The sequence below is a fragment of the Callorhinchus milii genome, unplaced genomic scaffold (genome assembly GCF_018977255.1).
Source record: "Callorhinchus milii isolate IMCB2004 unplaced genomic scaffold, IMCB_Cmil_1.0 Scaffold4, whole genome shotgun sequence".
Classification (NCBI taxonomy): domain Eukaryota; kingdom Metazoa; phylum Chordata; class Chondrichthyes; order Chimaeriformes; family Callorhinchidae; genus Callorhinchus; species Callorhinchus milii.
This window is the reverse complement of record NW_024704745.1, coordinates 50757338-50772792: the sequence shown is the minus strand read 5'-3', so window position 1 is coordinate 50772792 and position 15455 is coordinate 50757338.

Genomic DNA, 15455 nt, shown 5'->3' with positions numbered 1-15455 from the left:
AAATCGGGAAGACACCTCAAAGCACTTCACAGTATTTACTGTAGTGTAGTCACTGTGTATTTTGTAAGTGAACACAGCAGCAAATGTTGTCTACAGCAATGTTTCACGAACTACCATGATGTAAATAATAATAATCTGGTGGATTGTTGGCCTTGACACCAGAGGAAACTCACTTCTCTTTTTCTCTTTTCTCATAATACCACAAGATTTTTAATGTCCATCTGAACAGGCAGACAGGACTTTCATTTACCATCTCATCTGAAGGACAGAACCTCCAACAATACAATACCCCCACCCCCCCTGCCCAGCACTGGACTGTGAGTTCATATTCCCAATGTGGGGCCTGAACCTACAAGCTCTGACTCAGAGGTGAGAATGCTACTAACTGAACCAGGCTATATAGTCCAGGTTGATTTAAAAATTGTGTGAAATGTGATTGTTCAACAGTTGTAGAAAAAGGTTTACCAAAGCTCTGTTGATGTAGTACAGCGTTCCCACCTGCCATTGGTTGACTTGTACTGGGAAGATGTCAGTGAAGCTTGAGATATTTTGAAAAGTGATACATAGTGGAAAGTCAAGAAAAAGGTGTAAAGGGAAAGATTAAAGAGCAGCAAATGATGATGCAAGAGATGTGAGAGAGAATGACCCATCATGAGAGAATTTAGCCTGCAAAAGAGGGAGATAGGGAGATTTATTTTCAGCACTTGATACAGACAATAAATATTTTAGAGTATACGTGAGTTAACTATATGAAAGATGCTCCCTTTTGTGAAAGCAATTAATTTTAAGGCAATCCATATTTTCATCCAGAAGCGGTTATAGAAGAGCAAGGAATGCAATAGATACAATATTTATTCAATTAATACAGGAGCAATACAGTTTACAACTGTGTTATTGGTTTGCTCATTGAATAAATATTGTATCCATATTTTCTGTTTGGCCAGCTTAGAAACTGACCACGGATATGTGGATCCAGCAATAATTGTAACTTCATAAAAGACTTATCTCAAAGCATTAAGTCATTTGTTATGAAGTTATCATGCCTGCCACAGTATAGACCATAATCATTGGATAGTTAGTGTTCTGCTTATTGTCAGCAGTGCAGTTTCTATGGGAACGTATGTCAAGAGTGTGATTTTCTACAGTTTGTAAAGAAGGAATAATAATAATAATTCTTGCATTTGATATAGCGCTTTTCAAGTCGGGAGGATGTCCCAAAGCGCTTCACAGAACACACTATAAAGTGAATTGACTGTATATTTGTGGGCGAACGCGGCAGCCAATTGTGCACAGCAATGTCCCACAAACACTCGTAGATTGAAAATGACCAATTTATTGTTTTTGGTTTTTGGAGGGATTATTATTAGGCTCTGTGTGGAGTAAGGAAACTTGCCCAAGGTTTCGCCCTCTGCCTGGAATTGAACTCAGGTCTCTCACTTGCAAAGCGAGTGCTCTAACCACTGAGCTACAGGACTCCACAGTTATGTGGAGTGGTTTGTTATGCTCATAAAAGAACAAAGATAATTCATGCTGGTTCTTATTTTGCAAGCAGAACAAATCAACCAATGGTGTATGGTACCTTACTGTACTTGTGTGGATAATGTGGTTTGAGTTGTGATTTGCTCGCTGAACCTATTTTCTTACTTTACAAGCCAATTGAAATTGTGATTAGTCATTTTGTAAATGAGGTGACTTTTGATATTCACGACTGGATATTGAAATTAGTATATTGAAATCAGATTGGAAATATTTCAAAATATGAATATCTGATCTGATAGTTACATTACAATTTAATAGCAGGATTGTTTGATCCCATATTAAATGCAAAGATCACTATTATTATTTTGGAAGGATGAGATCAAATGGACCAAAGTGCCGGATTCATGAAGAAATAAAAAAGCAATAAATTGTGACACTTGGTTAACAATCTTCATGTCAACTGAACTCAGGAGTTCTGTTCCATAATAAAATACATTTGAACAAACTGGATTTATGAAATTATTTGCTGGCAAAAGATTTTTACTTGGAAATTTAGTCTGAGTTTAATACTTTGTATGCAAACCTTCACACAATTTTATATTTTAAGACAATGGGTTCAATCTAAGAACATGAGGAAACGTGGACCTCTAAAATTTATACGTAAAAAAATAAAAACAAAGCCGGTCAATGAGGATAGTAGAGGATATTTTGACCATTGTGATGGAGGCCAATACTCTGAGTTGACTGCTCTGCTGTGAATTCATTAATTCCATCGTAATTTAGGCAACTGGTTTATAAATTGTTTTCAGTATAAAAAGTTACAAAGTCTGAATAATATATTTACTCAACCATTGCCTTTGATGCTTTTATAAAGTACTCTGCAGTTCAAGCCAATGGGCTGGGGCATGTTTACTTCACCCACTGCTAGGAATGAATCTACTGCAAAGACTTCCAGAAGAGACAAATCCACTTATTGATTAACTGACTGTATGACTAATGCTCATAGCGATGACATAGTATGACTCAGTTCCAAGTCATTTTGTGCTCAGCTGGAATGATTAGAGGCATCTAACCTCCAGAACAGGCACAGTATACTTGGAGTGTACAACAACAACAAAATTACATTTGTATAGCACCTGTTACATCGGGGAGATGTCCCAAGGCGCTTTAATACTAAGACAAATAACGTGTTTGTGGTAATTATACAGTTAGTTGCTATTGTTCAGCCTTTCCCTTTTACCTGAAAGGCAAATTTATCATCACGGATATTATAGCCTTGCATAATCAGAAGGTAAACAAGTTTACTCACATGGAATGGGGACTAGTGTGCAGTGAATTGTAACAGGCTTTACTAGCAGCTAGTGAGTAAAAGTGTGTCCTGCCCACTTCAACACAACCTGTTTCTGCTTACCTGTGTTCCTACAGAGGTTGGTTCACACAGCTCCTTGTTGCTAGCAGGAGTCATCGTTTGTCACTAACTGCAACAACTGTTACAAACCATTGTATATTGGAATCACAAAAGAGGTTCGGATTAAGAAGGCATTTTGCTGATCTCCTTCCAAAATAATAATAAAAGTCCTTGCATTTGACAATGCGCCTTATCACATCGTTGAGATGTCTCAAAGCACTTCACAGAATTTTGTTGCCGAAACGCACAGCAGTGTCCCACAAACAGTCGTGGATTGAGTGACCAAATTTTTTCTGGGATTATTAACCCAGGAAAGCAATCTGCCAATCAACCAACATCCTGGTTCCTATTTACTGCCTCGTAAACAGAAACGTGTGGAGTAAGTAAACTTACCTAAGGTTTCACCCTGCACGGCAATCGAACCTGGGCCCTCGTGGTTGCGAGGTGAGTGCTATAACCAATACGCTACAGGACTCCACCAACCAAATACCAGTCTACCATCCAGCCTGTCACACCATTATTTTTTTTAAAACATTAGACCAGTGTCCTAACCTTGACAGCCCTTCCTAGTAATTTTTTCCAGGCATTACCCTCAGGGTAAATAAATACTTCCTGGGGTTTTTATCTGTGCTGTTACCTTTTCTCAGAAGGATAGCAATTGAAAGTCTACAATTGGCTTTAGCGATCCTGAGTTAGGGAGGATAACATGAAATTGTGTTCCTGCTTTTATTACTGCCCTTCTGCTGCTCCTGGAGGTGAGAATGTCGGCTGAGAATACGATCAGTTCCACACGAACAGTTGAAAAGCCAGCTCACAATCACTCTCAGAGTGACATGAATTGCCTTGGGCGCCATGTCATTGTGACTGGTGCCTGCGGAACTGCACACTAAAATAGATAGAAAGAGGAGACAAAATGAATGCAGGAGATGAGAAAAATCGGCACATATAGTGGCGATAAAATAATAGTTTTCAGTGGTTAGACTACATGCAATAGCATCCCCATGTGATGAGCATTTGTAATTACAAGCTGGACTTTCCTACATGTGAGTTTGAATGTCAGGGCTTAGATTCAGAGAAGAAAATATTGGAGTTGTTTCCATTATTAGGGTGGGCTTTGAACCTCTGGAGAAGGAATTAGCATACAGCAATAGAGGATGTATTACCAGTTTCTTCTGTAATATACTTTGTGGATGGAAATGGCAGATGCTGCCTGACTGGAGGGTTTTCAATAGAAAATAGGATGCTGTTGTGTTGGGGTGAGAGAATAAATTGAGATTACTATTTCTAGATATTTGTGGTTCAATTGCAATTGCTGGGGATGTATGACAATTTAACTTCACTGCTTACTACCCGCTCCCTGGTCTCGCTGATTTTGACTCACAAATATGAAGTATCTATTCGGTTATTGAAACCATATTAGTAAATCCTATGAAGTGCTTTAAGATGTCCTCCCAACATGAAGGGCACTATATCAAATGAAAGGATTATTATTAGTTTTTTTAATTGTCTGTAGCTAATGAGTCTGATAATGGTTCGGTGGTGGGGGGATGGTTTTGCCATCTGCATATCAGGATAATTCATAGTAGGACTTAAGGAATCTCTAAGTTGAAAGTTAATCCTACACTCAAATAGAATATACTTTGCAACTCTACAAACAAAGACGCAACTTCAAAGAATCATTTCTAAATATAAGAAAAGATCTTTCCTTCAGTGTTCAGTTGACTCCTGAAACTGCAAGTACTCAGTTACAGTATTTTATTGTGAAGTCTGAGACTTTCTACTGACCACAAAAACTTAATTCTGCACCAAACATTTTGACTTGTTCTTTTCATTATCCTGTAATACTCAGTTTAATTCCACTGATTCACAGTACTTGTGTTCTGATGTGTTTTTCTTAGCTTGCTTTAGTAAACCATTCTATTTATTAACTAGTTTTGAATCAAGTGTCTAAAACCTGTGTCAGATATAATACTTCCATCTTCAAACACTGACTATGATGGTTCTAGTTGTCAAGGAATGTTTTGTTGATCCTGTAAAAGATCACAATTCTAGGTTATAAAAGTCACAACATCTTATGTGAATTTTATGCTCAGATGTAAAAGAAATCCTGAAAAGGTTTTTAATTTATAATAATAATAATCCTTGCATTTGATATAGGGCTTTTCACATCTTCTGGATGTCTCAAAGCACTTCACAGAATAGCCTGTAAAGTGAATTGACTGTATATTTGTGGGCAAAATGTAGCAGCCAATTGCACACAGCAGTGTCCCACAAACAGTCGTGGATTGAAGCAACCAACTTATTATTGTTTCTTTTTCTGGAGGGATTATAATCAGACATGTGGAGTAAGGAAACTTGCCCAAGGTTTCACCCTGCTGGGAATCAAACCCAGGTCTCTATATGCTCCCCCTTGGTGACATCATCCGCAGACATGGAGTTAACTTCCACATGTATGCGGATGACACCCAACTCTACCTTTCCTCCTCTACTCTCAACTCCACGACCACCGATGTCCTGACAGCCTGCCTGTCCGACATCGAGTCCTGGACGAGAGACAACTTTCTTCAGCTCAACGTGCGAAAAACTGAGGCCCTCCTGATTGGCTCACGTCAGCGCCTCCGCACCTCAGGCGCCGACACCATCAGCATCCAAGGCTGCACTCTCCACCTCGCAAAGCCAGTCAGGAACCTCGGGGTTCTGTTCGACCCTGAGCTGTCCTTTCTCCCTCACATCCGCACCACAACTGGCACCGCCTTCCATCACCTCCGGAACATCGCCAGACTACGGCATTACCTCACCCCTCGCGCTGCTGAAACCCTGGTCCACACCTTTGTCACCTCAAGGCTGGACTATGGGAACTCTCTCCTCGTCGGCCTTCCCGGCTCCTCCCTCCACAAGCTGCAGGTCATTCAGAACTCTGCAGCTCGTGTATTGTCCCGCACCAGGCTTCGGGACCACATCACTCCCACCCTCGCTCGCCTCCACTGGCTCCCCATCCCCCCGAGGATCTTGATTTCAAGATACTCATCCTCACCTACAAGGCCATTCACGGCCTCGCTCCCTCCTACCTCTCCAACCTACTATCCCCCTACCTACCTGCCCGTACCCTCCGTTCCTCCGGCTCCGGTCTGCTCCACGTCCCCCGCCCCAATCGCCCTACCATTGGTGGTCGGGCCTTCAGCCTCTCAGCCCCGAGGCTCTGGAACTCTATCCCCCAGTGCCTTCGCCGCCTCCTCCCTTTCCTCCTTCAAGGCCGGTCTCAAAACCTTTCTCTTTGACCGAGCCTTCAGCTCCCCTCTCGACTCTCTTCCCCCTTCTCGCTCCCTCCCATCCCTCCCCTCACCCTGACCATTTCCCCCCTGCTCGGGTCATGACCCAGCTGTGCAGCGCCTTGGGACGTCCTCCTGATGTGAAAGGCGCTTTATAAATGGAATCTTGTTGTTGTTGTTGTTGTTGCTTGCGAGGCAAGTTCTCTATCCACTGAGCTACAGGACTCCACAACTCCATTATTAATTTTAATAATCTGTGAGGCCAAACCATCAATTCACAGTTCCGTGTTAAAACTAGAGTACTCTGAAGCAAGTGTGACTGTTTTACAGCGCCTCTGTTTCCTTTTGATACATTCGAAACAAATTGAAAACCACTTGCACTCCCATTCAATGAGTACTTGCACCAGCAGTCTATCTTCATTCATTAACTCCTGTCACTGGTTCATTCAACTTAAATCCATTTGTTGCAATTTAGGTTCTTTCAGGAACCATTCTGAATAAAGATTGATTGATCAAGTATGTTGTAATTCCTTTGTTCAGTTTTATTTTGATTCATTCTCCTTGAAAAGTATAAAGGTTTGTGTGTATGGGTGTGTGGAATAGACAGTCCAGTAAAATACAGTATGTACACTTCCATGTAGTTTATGTTCAGATGAATTCCATACATTACAAAGTTAATTGGAATCAGCAGAATTCACACTAGTTACCAATTAAGGGGTGAGGCTGTTATAATAAGAATTACTTGCATTTGTCAAGGAATTAATTAACTAGGTTGAATTTTGTTGTAGTATTTATTTGAGAATAAGACAGGAACATCAAAGAGATCAGAGCACAACCCAAGGGTCCGGTTCGACCCCCAGCTGTCCTTCCTCCCCCACATCCAGTTCGTGACCAGGACTGCCTTCTTCCATCTCCGCCACATTGCCTGCCTCCGATCATACCTTACCCCAAATGCAGCTGAAACCCTCGTGCATGCGTTTGTCACCTCTCACTTGGATTACTCCAACGCACTCCTCGCCGGTCTCCCTAGCTCCATCATTCACAAGATCCAGCTCATTCAAACCTCCGCCGCTCGCATACTGACCCGAACCAAACTCCGTACCCACATCTCACCAGTTCTGGCCAGGCTCCATTGGCTCCCCATCACCGAACGGATCGACTTCAAGATCCTCACACTCGTGTTTAAATCCATTCACTCCCTGGCACCTCTCTACCTCTCCGACCTCCTCACTCCCCATTCCACCACTTGGCACCTCCGCTCGACTGGCACCGGCCTCCTGCTTGTCCCTTGCACCCTCCGCCCCACTATCGGAGGTCACGATTTCAGAGACTATGCCCCAAAACTCTGGAGCACTCTCTCTAAATCCCTCTGCCTTGCCCCCTCTCTCCCCCTTTTCAAGTCTTGCCCGAAGACCTCTTCTTCGACTAGGCTTATGGCTACCTCCCCCCCCACCCCCTCCCCCCAGCTCAGAGTCAGACTCCGCCACCTTTAAGCACCCTGAGACATTACTCTGCGTGGAGGGTGGTATATAAGTGCAAGTTGTTGTTGTTGAAGATGCTGTATTGAATAATAATCATTTATTAGCACATTGTCCTTTCAAGCCCTAAGTTTAAATTCAGGCTAGATTCACAGGAAGAAAGTTTCTTCTCTTTATAGGATAAATTTTGCAGTGTTTCAAAATTACCTTACCTAGCACTTCTATTACATTGACAAAAATATGAGAAAATGTTCCATTATCCAGTAGTGATACCCTCAATAAATTTATATAATGAGTAAAAAAAAGCTGAGAATTTTATTTGTATATAAAGCTATCAGAATGCATCAAAAGACATAAAAATAATCCTTTAAAACCCTTTAAAGCCCTGCAGTTCCAGCTGTTGAAACTACAAATAAATAAAATTAAAGCCTATCAATATATTATCAAAAGAGAATTAACCTGCAATACTTGACTGGGAAAACTGAATAAATTCACCTTTGGGCTTGTTCATCTTGACAGGTTTCTAAATGTCATGTTATGATAATGAGAGCTTACATATATCAGATTGATTTATTTGCCATGAACATCTGTTCTCAGTTCAAAAGGGTAGTTAAACATCAATTACGGTGTCACTCGTGAGATAGTTTAAAAAAGAGGGTCCTTACTGTCTTTCTTCTCACAGGCAACAACAGGATTAGGGTTATGATTGGTTGTAGGTGGAACATTATATGTGATTGAATACAAGTATAACATGGAGGGATATATCAATAGTTTAGGTATAGTGAAATCATCTCTATCCAACTACTCACAACCAAGAATCACAAAATGGAGCAATAAAAATAACTGTACAAATAAAATGAAAGCAACGTTGCAGTATTATATTTATTGATAATTATTCCAGTGACCATCCGATATTTGCAACATTTTCATAATTTAGGTTTGGAATCACAGCCTGGCAAATGGCACAGAGGGAGGCCTTTCAGGTCAATGCTACTGATACAGCACAGTGGAGTGGAACAGCTTGTATGTTTGGTATCTCCTGGACAGGAAGTACTGAATTTATCCCATGTTGATGAGATAACAATCTGACTAGAGCTGCTTTCCTTTGAGCAACCAGCAATGTAATAGTAAAGCTCAGCATCAGCAAATGCCAGCTGTATCCATGGAAACTCCTTTCACTATAATTGCTATAAAGATTGTGCTGCATTACAGCATTAGCATTAAAAAAAATCACTGTTACTACACAGCTGATTCACAAAACATGATACAGTATCCTACTAATGCAATATAAGTAAAATAGGACCCACCAACTCTCTGCACCAAAGGTATTTGCTACAACAACAACTTGCATTTATATACTTGCCCTTCACACGGGGTAGCTTCCAAGAGCGCTTGACAGTACTGGAGTCTGACTCGAGTCAGGGGGAGAGGGAGGGGGGAGGTGACCGTAAGCACAATCAAAAAGGAAGGTCTTTAGGCGGATTTGAAAAAGGGAAAGGTAGGGGGCAAGGTGGAGGGATTGAGGGAGGGAGATCCAGAGCTTCGGGGCGTAGTGGCTGAAAGCACGGCTGCTGATGGTGGAGTGGAGGGGGTGAGGGACAAACAGGAGGCCGGAGCCGGCCGGCCGAGCAGAGGCAGTGGGTGGAGGAGTGGAGGGTATGCAAATTAGATAGGTAGGGAGATGCGAGGGCCTGAAGAGGTTTGAAATTGAGTGAGAAGAGCTTGAAGTTGATCTGTTCGGTAATTAGCTAATAACCATGGTGCACAAAGCTCCTTCAATTCATCCTCTTCAAAGACCAAATAACTTGTGATCATATGAGCACTAAAACATTGACCATCCTTCACTGTGTTACAGTACTCTGTATTGCACAACACAGAAAGAGTGCTATTCCAACCCAAGGAATTTAGCTTAAAAATTACTATCACAAAATGTAAGATTATGCAGAAGTTTGGAAAATTCTTAAATTCTGTTTTAATTTAGAAGTTGGGTTTCTAGAGTTCTTCTTAAGTTAAGGCCTCAAAGGCAACTTCTCTTTTTGAAAAGTGCCTTGGGATTTTCAAAGTCCACCTGAACATGCCTCAGCTTAATATCTCATCTGAAAGATGGATCCTGTGACAATGTAGCTCACTCCTAACACTGCTTGGAGTGTCAGCCTAGATTATGAGTGCACAGCCCTGACATAGGACTTTTGACTCAGAGACAAGAAAACTGCTAATTTAGCCAGGCTGATACCTACAGTGCTTTATTAATAAGAGATCCATGAGGTTCACTTTGCAAGTCCATAATAAACACGAAGAAAACGACAACTACTGGTCCCACTTCAGAGAACTTGGAACTCCCAAGCTTCTCAGACATTCCTCAAAAATCAATATTTCAAAATACTGATCATTCACCTTCAACATCTTCCTCAGCCTACCACATGCTGGTTGAGTTAAAATCATCAGCCGATGGACAGAATGGATTAAACATTTGTACACAATCAACAGCACTATGTAAGTACCCATGGTAAACCTACTTTCAGCAGGAAGTCTAACCAGCTGCTGCGTGAATCGACTTTGACCAGTAATCCTAAAGACTGGCTATCTTTCTGTCTGACCCTTACCGAAACAATAGCTTTCACATTGATTGTACAGCTGAGCTTTGCTCTGGCTGCTCACTAGCATTGTTTCAAATTGTATAGTTTTTCATTTGGAGGTTAATTAAAATATAATGAAAATGAACAGAACTATTACCCTGTCAAATGTGACATTAGTGTGTTTGCTGTTCTACAGCAAAGCAATGGAGTTTTCCATCAGGATATTAAGTAGCAAAAAACGTGTGGATTTAAAGTAGAATTAGATTATGTAGAAACAGAATCCAGGATTATAACTGGCCGACAGCTGGGCTAAAACCCACATTAAATGGGTTGGTTCAGAGAATCCTTCTGATTTGTTGAGAACTATTCCAAAATCTATGTCAAAGATTTTTCACTTAACCTCACCTCAGTGAACTGCTGCAGGACGTGCAAACTCAGAAACACCAAGAGAAGATCTGCTCCAAAAGATCAATAAATAATGGACAATGGTAATTATGAGTTCAAAGCTTTCTTGCACTTCTGTAACATACCAAAGCTCATTTTAACAATCTGTTTCATCCTTTTGTCTTGCAGATTAATTCTAAACAGAGGCCAGCTCATTCACAACTGAGTAAATGTAGCTAATGCTCTACATTGTTGGCCATTCAAAGCACAGACCTCCGAATATTAGCATTATCATATGAATTCACATGAATGCATCAAACAATTTTTACCACCATCGATGCTATTATCTTGACAAAGCTACCACTGCTAATATAGAAATACAGAAACAGGAGTAGCCCATTCAACCCCTCGAGCCTGTTCCGCCATTCTATAAGATCATGGCTGATCTGCACCTTGAGCCGAATTACCCACCCTAACCCCATATCCCTTAATGCCTGGACCTAACACATATTTATCTATCTCTTTCTGGAAGATGTGAATGGATCCAGGATCCACAGCCTTTTGAGGGAGAGTTCCAGATTTCCACTACCCTTTGGGTGAAAAACTGCCTCCTAATTTCACTGCTAAATGACCGAGCTCTAATTTTAAGATTATGCCACCTTATTCTGGATTCCCCTAGCAGAGGAAATAGTTTCTCTGTATCTACCCTATCAAATCCCTTTATTATTTCAAAAAGCTAAATCAGATCACCCCTCAACCTTCTAACTCAAGGGAATAGAGATCAAATTTATGCAACTTGTCCTCATAATTTAAGCCCTGATATCATTCTGGTGAATCTGCGCTGCACCCCTCCAGAGCCAATATATCCTTCCTGATTGTGGTGCCCAAAACTGAAAGCAGTACTCAAAATAATACTATCTCTCACACTTCCATTATGTATACCTTAACACTATTACGGTACCCATCATATGAATTAACACTATCTTTGCCACTACCATTTTAACTATCACATATGATTTACCATGACCCTCTGAAGTGGGAGTTACTGCTCAGAAAGCCCCTTCTCTTTCACACAGTGAATTAGCAGGAAAAACATATTTTCCCACAGGATGAGAGGGCAATGAGTCATCATCTCAGGATGCTCTATAATCCTAGTGGCAAGCTCAAAATTAGATCCACAAAAAGCAGGTCATTAACCCAGAATACTGGCTAGGAAGCAGGGAGGGAAGAGAGTAAGGAGAAAAAGGAAGTGAGAAATCTATGGAGAGAGTGGAATAAATTGCATCTGATTTATTTTGTTAATGCCTACTTTCCTTCAGTTTAGAGTAAAACCATTACACATGACAGAACCTTAGTCTCCATTTCTTTTTCAAACATCTGCTGATGAATGCTCCATGTTATTCCAGCCGCTTTTCGTTCTCCTGCCGATTAGGTGCTGTTGATCTTTGCACGTATAATACTGTGCCAGTGGTTTGACGTCACAAAAACCTTTATCTCTTGCATGTCATCTGATGGTGAATACTGCTAGACATTTGATTTCCCTGTTTCTAGTTCTCAACACTAAGGAAATGAAACTGGGTTCCGGAGGTTGGTTTAAAATACCCCATGTTCCTCATGTGGTACTAACGCTTGTAACTCAGCAGTCTCCCTTTTTATGATTTGCTTTAACTCCTAATACAGAGTGATGCAAGCCTGCAGAAAATAAGCAAAAGATTGCAGGGTAATAAGAGAACATGATTAGCACTATTTGAAAAGAGAAAGGAGTTTCTCCTGGTGTCCTGACCAGTAATCCCCCAAATAAAATTGGTCAGTCACTTTGTGGGTGTTTGTGGGACATTGCTTGTGCACTTGTGCTGCCGCATTTGCCTACAAATACAGTCACTCCATTTCACAGTAAATCCAGTGAAGTGCTTTTAGAGATCCTTCTGATGTGCTAAGGCTCTATCCTAAATGCAAGGAGTATTATTATATTATAAGGTTGAGTGATTTAAACTGTCCGAAGAGAAACAAAAAGTCAATGGGATATGAGTCTAGAATGGTCCATGGCTGGCCGGTGTGACTGTAAGAAAATCGTAGAATCAGAAATTTAAGTACAGAAAAAGGACATTCGGCCCATCAAGTCTAGATCAGCTCTCAGAACAAAATGTTCATTCAACTCCACTGCCCTGCTTTATCTCCATATGCCTTTCAAACCTCTATCCATCTTATACCTGGAAATCATATAATCTAAGTTGACACTCCAGTGGGATGCCATCCTGACGTGAAAGGCACTATACAAATGTAATTTGTTGTATTTGTTGTTGAAGTGCTGAAAATCTGCTGCATTGTTGGAGATGCTGTTCTTTAGATAAAACGTTGTAATGAGGTCCTGCTTAGTTTAGGTGGATGTTAAAGATCCCATGACACTATTCAAAATGAGAAGGGAGTTCCTCCTGGTGTCCTGTTCAACAATTCCCCCAAAGGAATTAGTCAGTTGTTTGATGCCTTTGTAGGACATTGCTGTGCACAAATTGTCTTCTGTATTCGCCCACAAGACACAGTTACTACACTTTATAGTTTATCCTGTGAAGCTCTTGGATGTCCTTCTAATGTGAAAGGCACTATAATAATGTATTAAGGTTATTATTATTAATTCCCTCTTGAAAGAATGATAATAATAATAATAATAATAATCCTTGCATTTGATATAGTGCTTTTCACGTCGGGAGGACGTCCCAAAGCGCTTCACAGAACACACTGTAAAGTGAATTGACTGTATATTTGTGGGCGAACGCGGCAGCCAATTGCGCACAGCAATGTCCCACAAACAGTAGTAGATAGAAAATGACCAATTTATTATTGTTTTGGGTTTTGGAGGGATTATTAATAGGCGTGTGGAGTAAGGAAACTTGCCCAAGGTTTCACCCTGACCTGCCTGGGATTGAACTCAGGTCTCTCGCTTGCAAAGCGAGTGCTCTAACCACTGAGCTACAGGACTCCAAATAAATAAGGAAAACAAAGGTATACTAACATTATGGCATGATGGACTTCCAGATTTCGTAATTGAGAATTCCATTAAAAAAAAATACAATTTACCCCATATTTTCAACACCACTTGAAGAAAAAAAATCAAAATTTGTGTTTTTGCTACACCTTTCTTCCTCCAATGTACATTAAAATTTGTGGACCACTTACATTTCAAAATACAATAAACTGTCTTCAACGACCACTCGGGATTGGACCAAAATGGTAATGATATAAGAATGGCCTTTGAGTAAGGGATCCTTGGTGTGTGTAGATTTTTAATTGTATAGAAAAATACAGACGTAAACCCATAAATTAAGTTAATTTTAATAAATTATTAAATAATTAAAGATGGCAAATGATCCTTAAATTGCAATGACAAATTGTTACTTTTGGCTGAAATCCATAATCTTTTTCTGGTGGGCGCTTGCTATTTTCTGACTGTATTTCTCAGAAAGGGTGTCCTTACAAAGGCACAGAGTGTGAAAGGACCAACAAAGAGTGGTCGCTGGTTGCATTAGGCAGGTGGTTGTTAAATAGAAATAGTTTGTTATGCAAAATGTCCGGCTGTTCTCAGTAGTTGTTAACAGGGAATAGTTGCTGAATGCAGGTGATTGCTTGAACAGGTTTGACTCTTAATATTGCAGTGTAGTATTTAGTATTCTTTGCTGCATTCATATTCCAACCAGAATGGTGTTTATTGGAACTTACACAATTGATCGCAGTTACTGGGGGGGCTTTTTACACACCTGTGTTTCTGTTAGATGATAGAAACACACCATTATAAACGTTCAATATAAATATAAGCAATATAAACGTTCAGCATAGATGAAAAGTAGCCCATTTGCATCAAATAGCATCACTCATATCCGTCCAATGCATAACTGGCAAATGAGACTGCGCCGCTGATTTTCGAAAAAGAAACACGTGAAATGGATGGTTTAGATAAACGTTTACAGGGACATTGGCAGATCCAGATGTAATAGTGCATTGGTACCGCATTTAGCAACATTTAATCTGGATTGATTGACCGCCCACGGTCTGAACATTTTTCAAAAAAAAAATAAACTCGCTCTGCGTGGTTGGCAAGATTTGTGGAATTTAATCAATTTGACTCAGTTCAATTGCCCAAAGAAAGTGTCCCCTCTATTTGATCACATCACTCCCCCTTCTCCCTCCTTCCCAACCAATTACAATATCTGATCCCTATGCTTCAGAAAGGATTTGATATATGTCCTTATTTTGGGGGTATTTCAGTCTGTTGTATCTTGCAAACTTTTAGCTCCCCCCACACCAAAAAAAAACACCCACACACAAAAGAAAACTACAAAAGCATCCTTTCATTTGACAAGAAGATCCTTTCTCTATGTGCTGCATTCTTTTTATTACGACTTTGCAGGTTTAAAATAAACCTTTTGTTTTTGGGGCGCGGAGCAACGTTATTAACTTTGAGTGGTAGCATTATTTTCGATACGTGGGTTAAAACTCGACATTGGTAATATTGATGCAAATAAAACCCCCCCATAATCTATACCCATTTATTATTGATGCAACGTGTTGAAACGACGCAATAAATAACGATTCCGTTGTTCTTTGCGTTTATCTCACCAGAGATATCTCCCCATTGCCTCAACCTGGAGAGATATTTCCTGGTTTCATTTCCAATAAAATTGTCAGTTGCATTGATGCAGGAGATTGAATGAGGTTTTTTTTTCTCTCTCTCTCTCTCCTCTCTCTCTCGTGATCCCCTTTGCCATGATTCACAGTGACAGACTCATTCCCGTGGTCATGCCTGACCGGGTGGGGTCAAGCAGATTAAAGACGAATTAACGTCACTGTTTTACCGTCATTCTAGGAA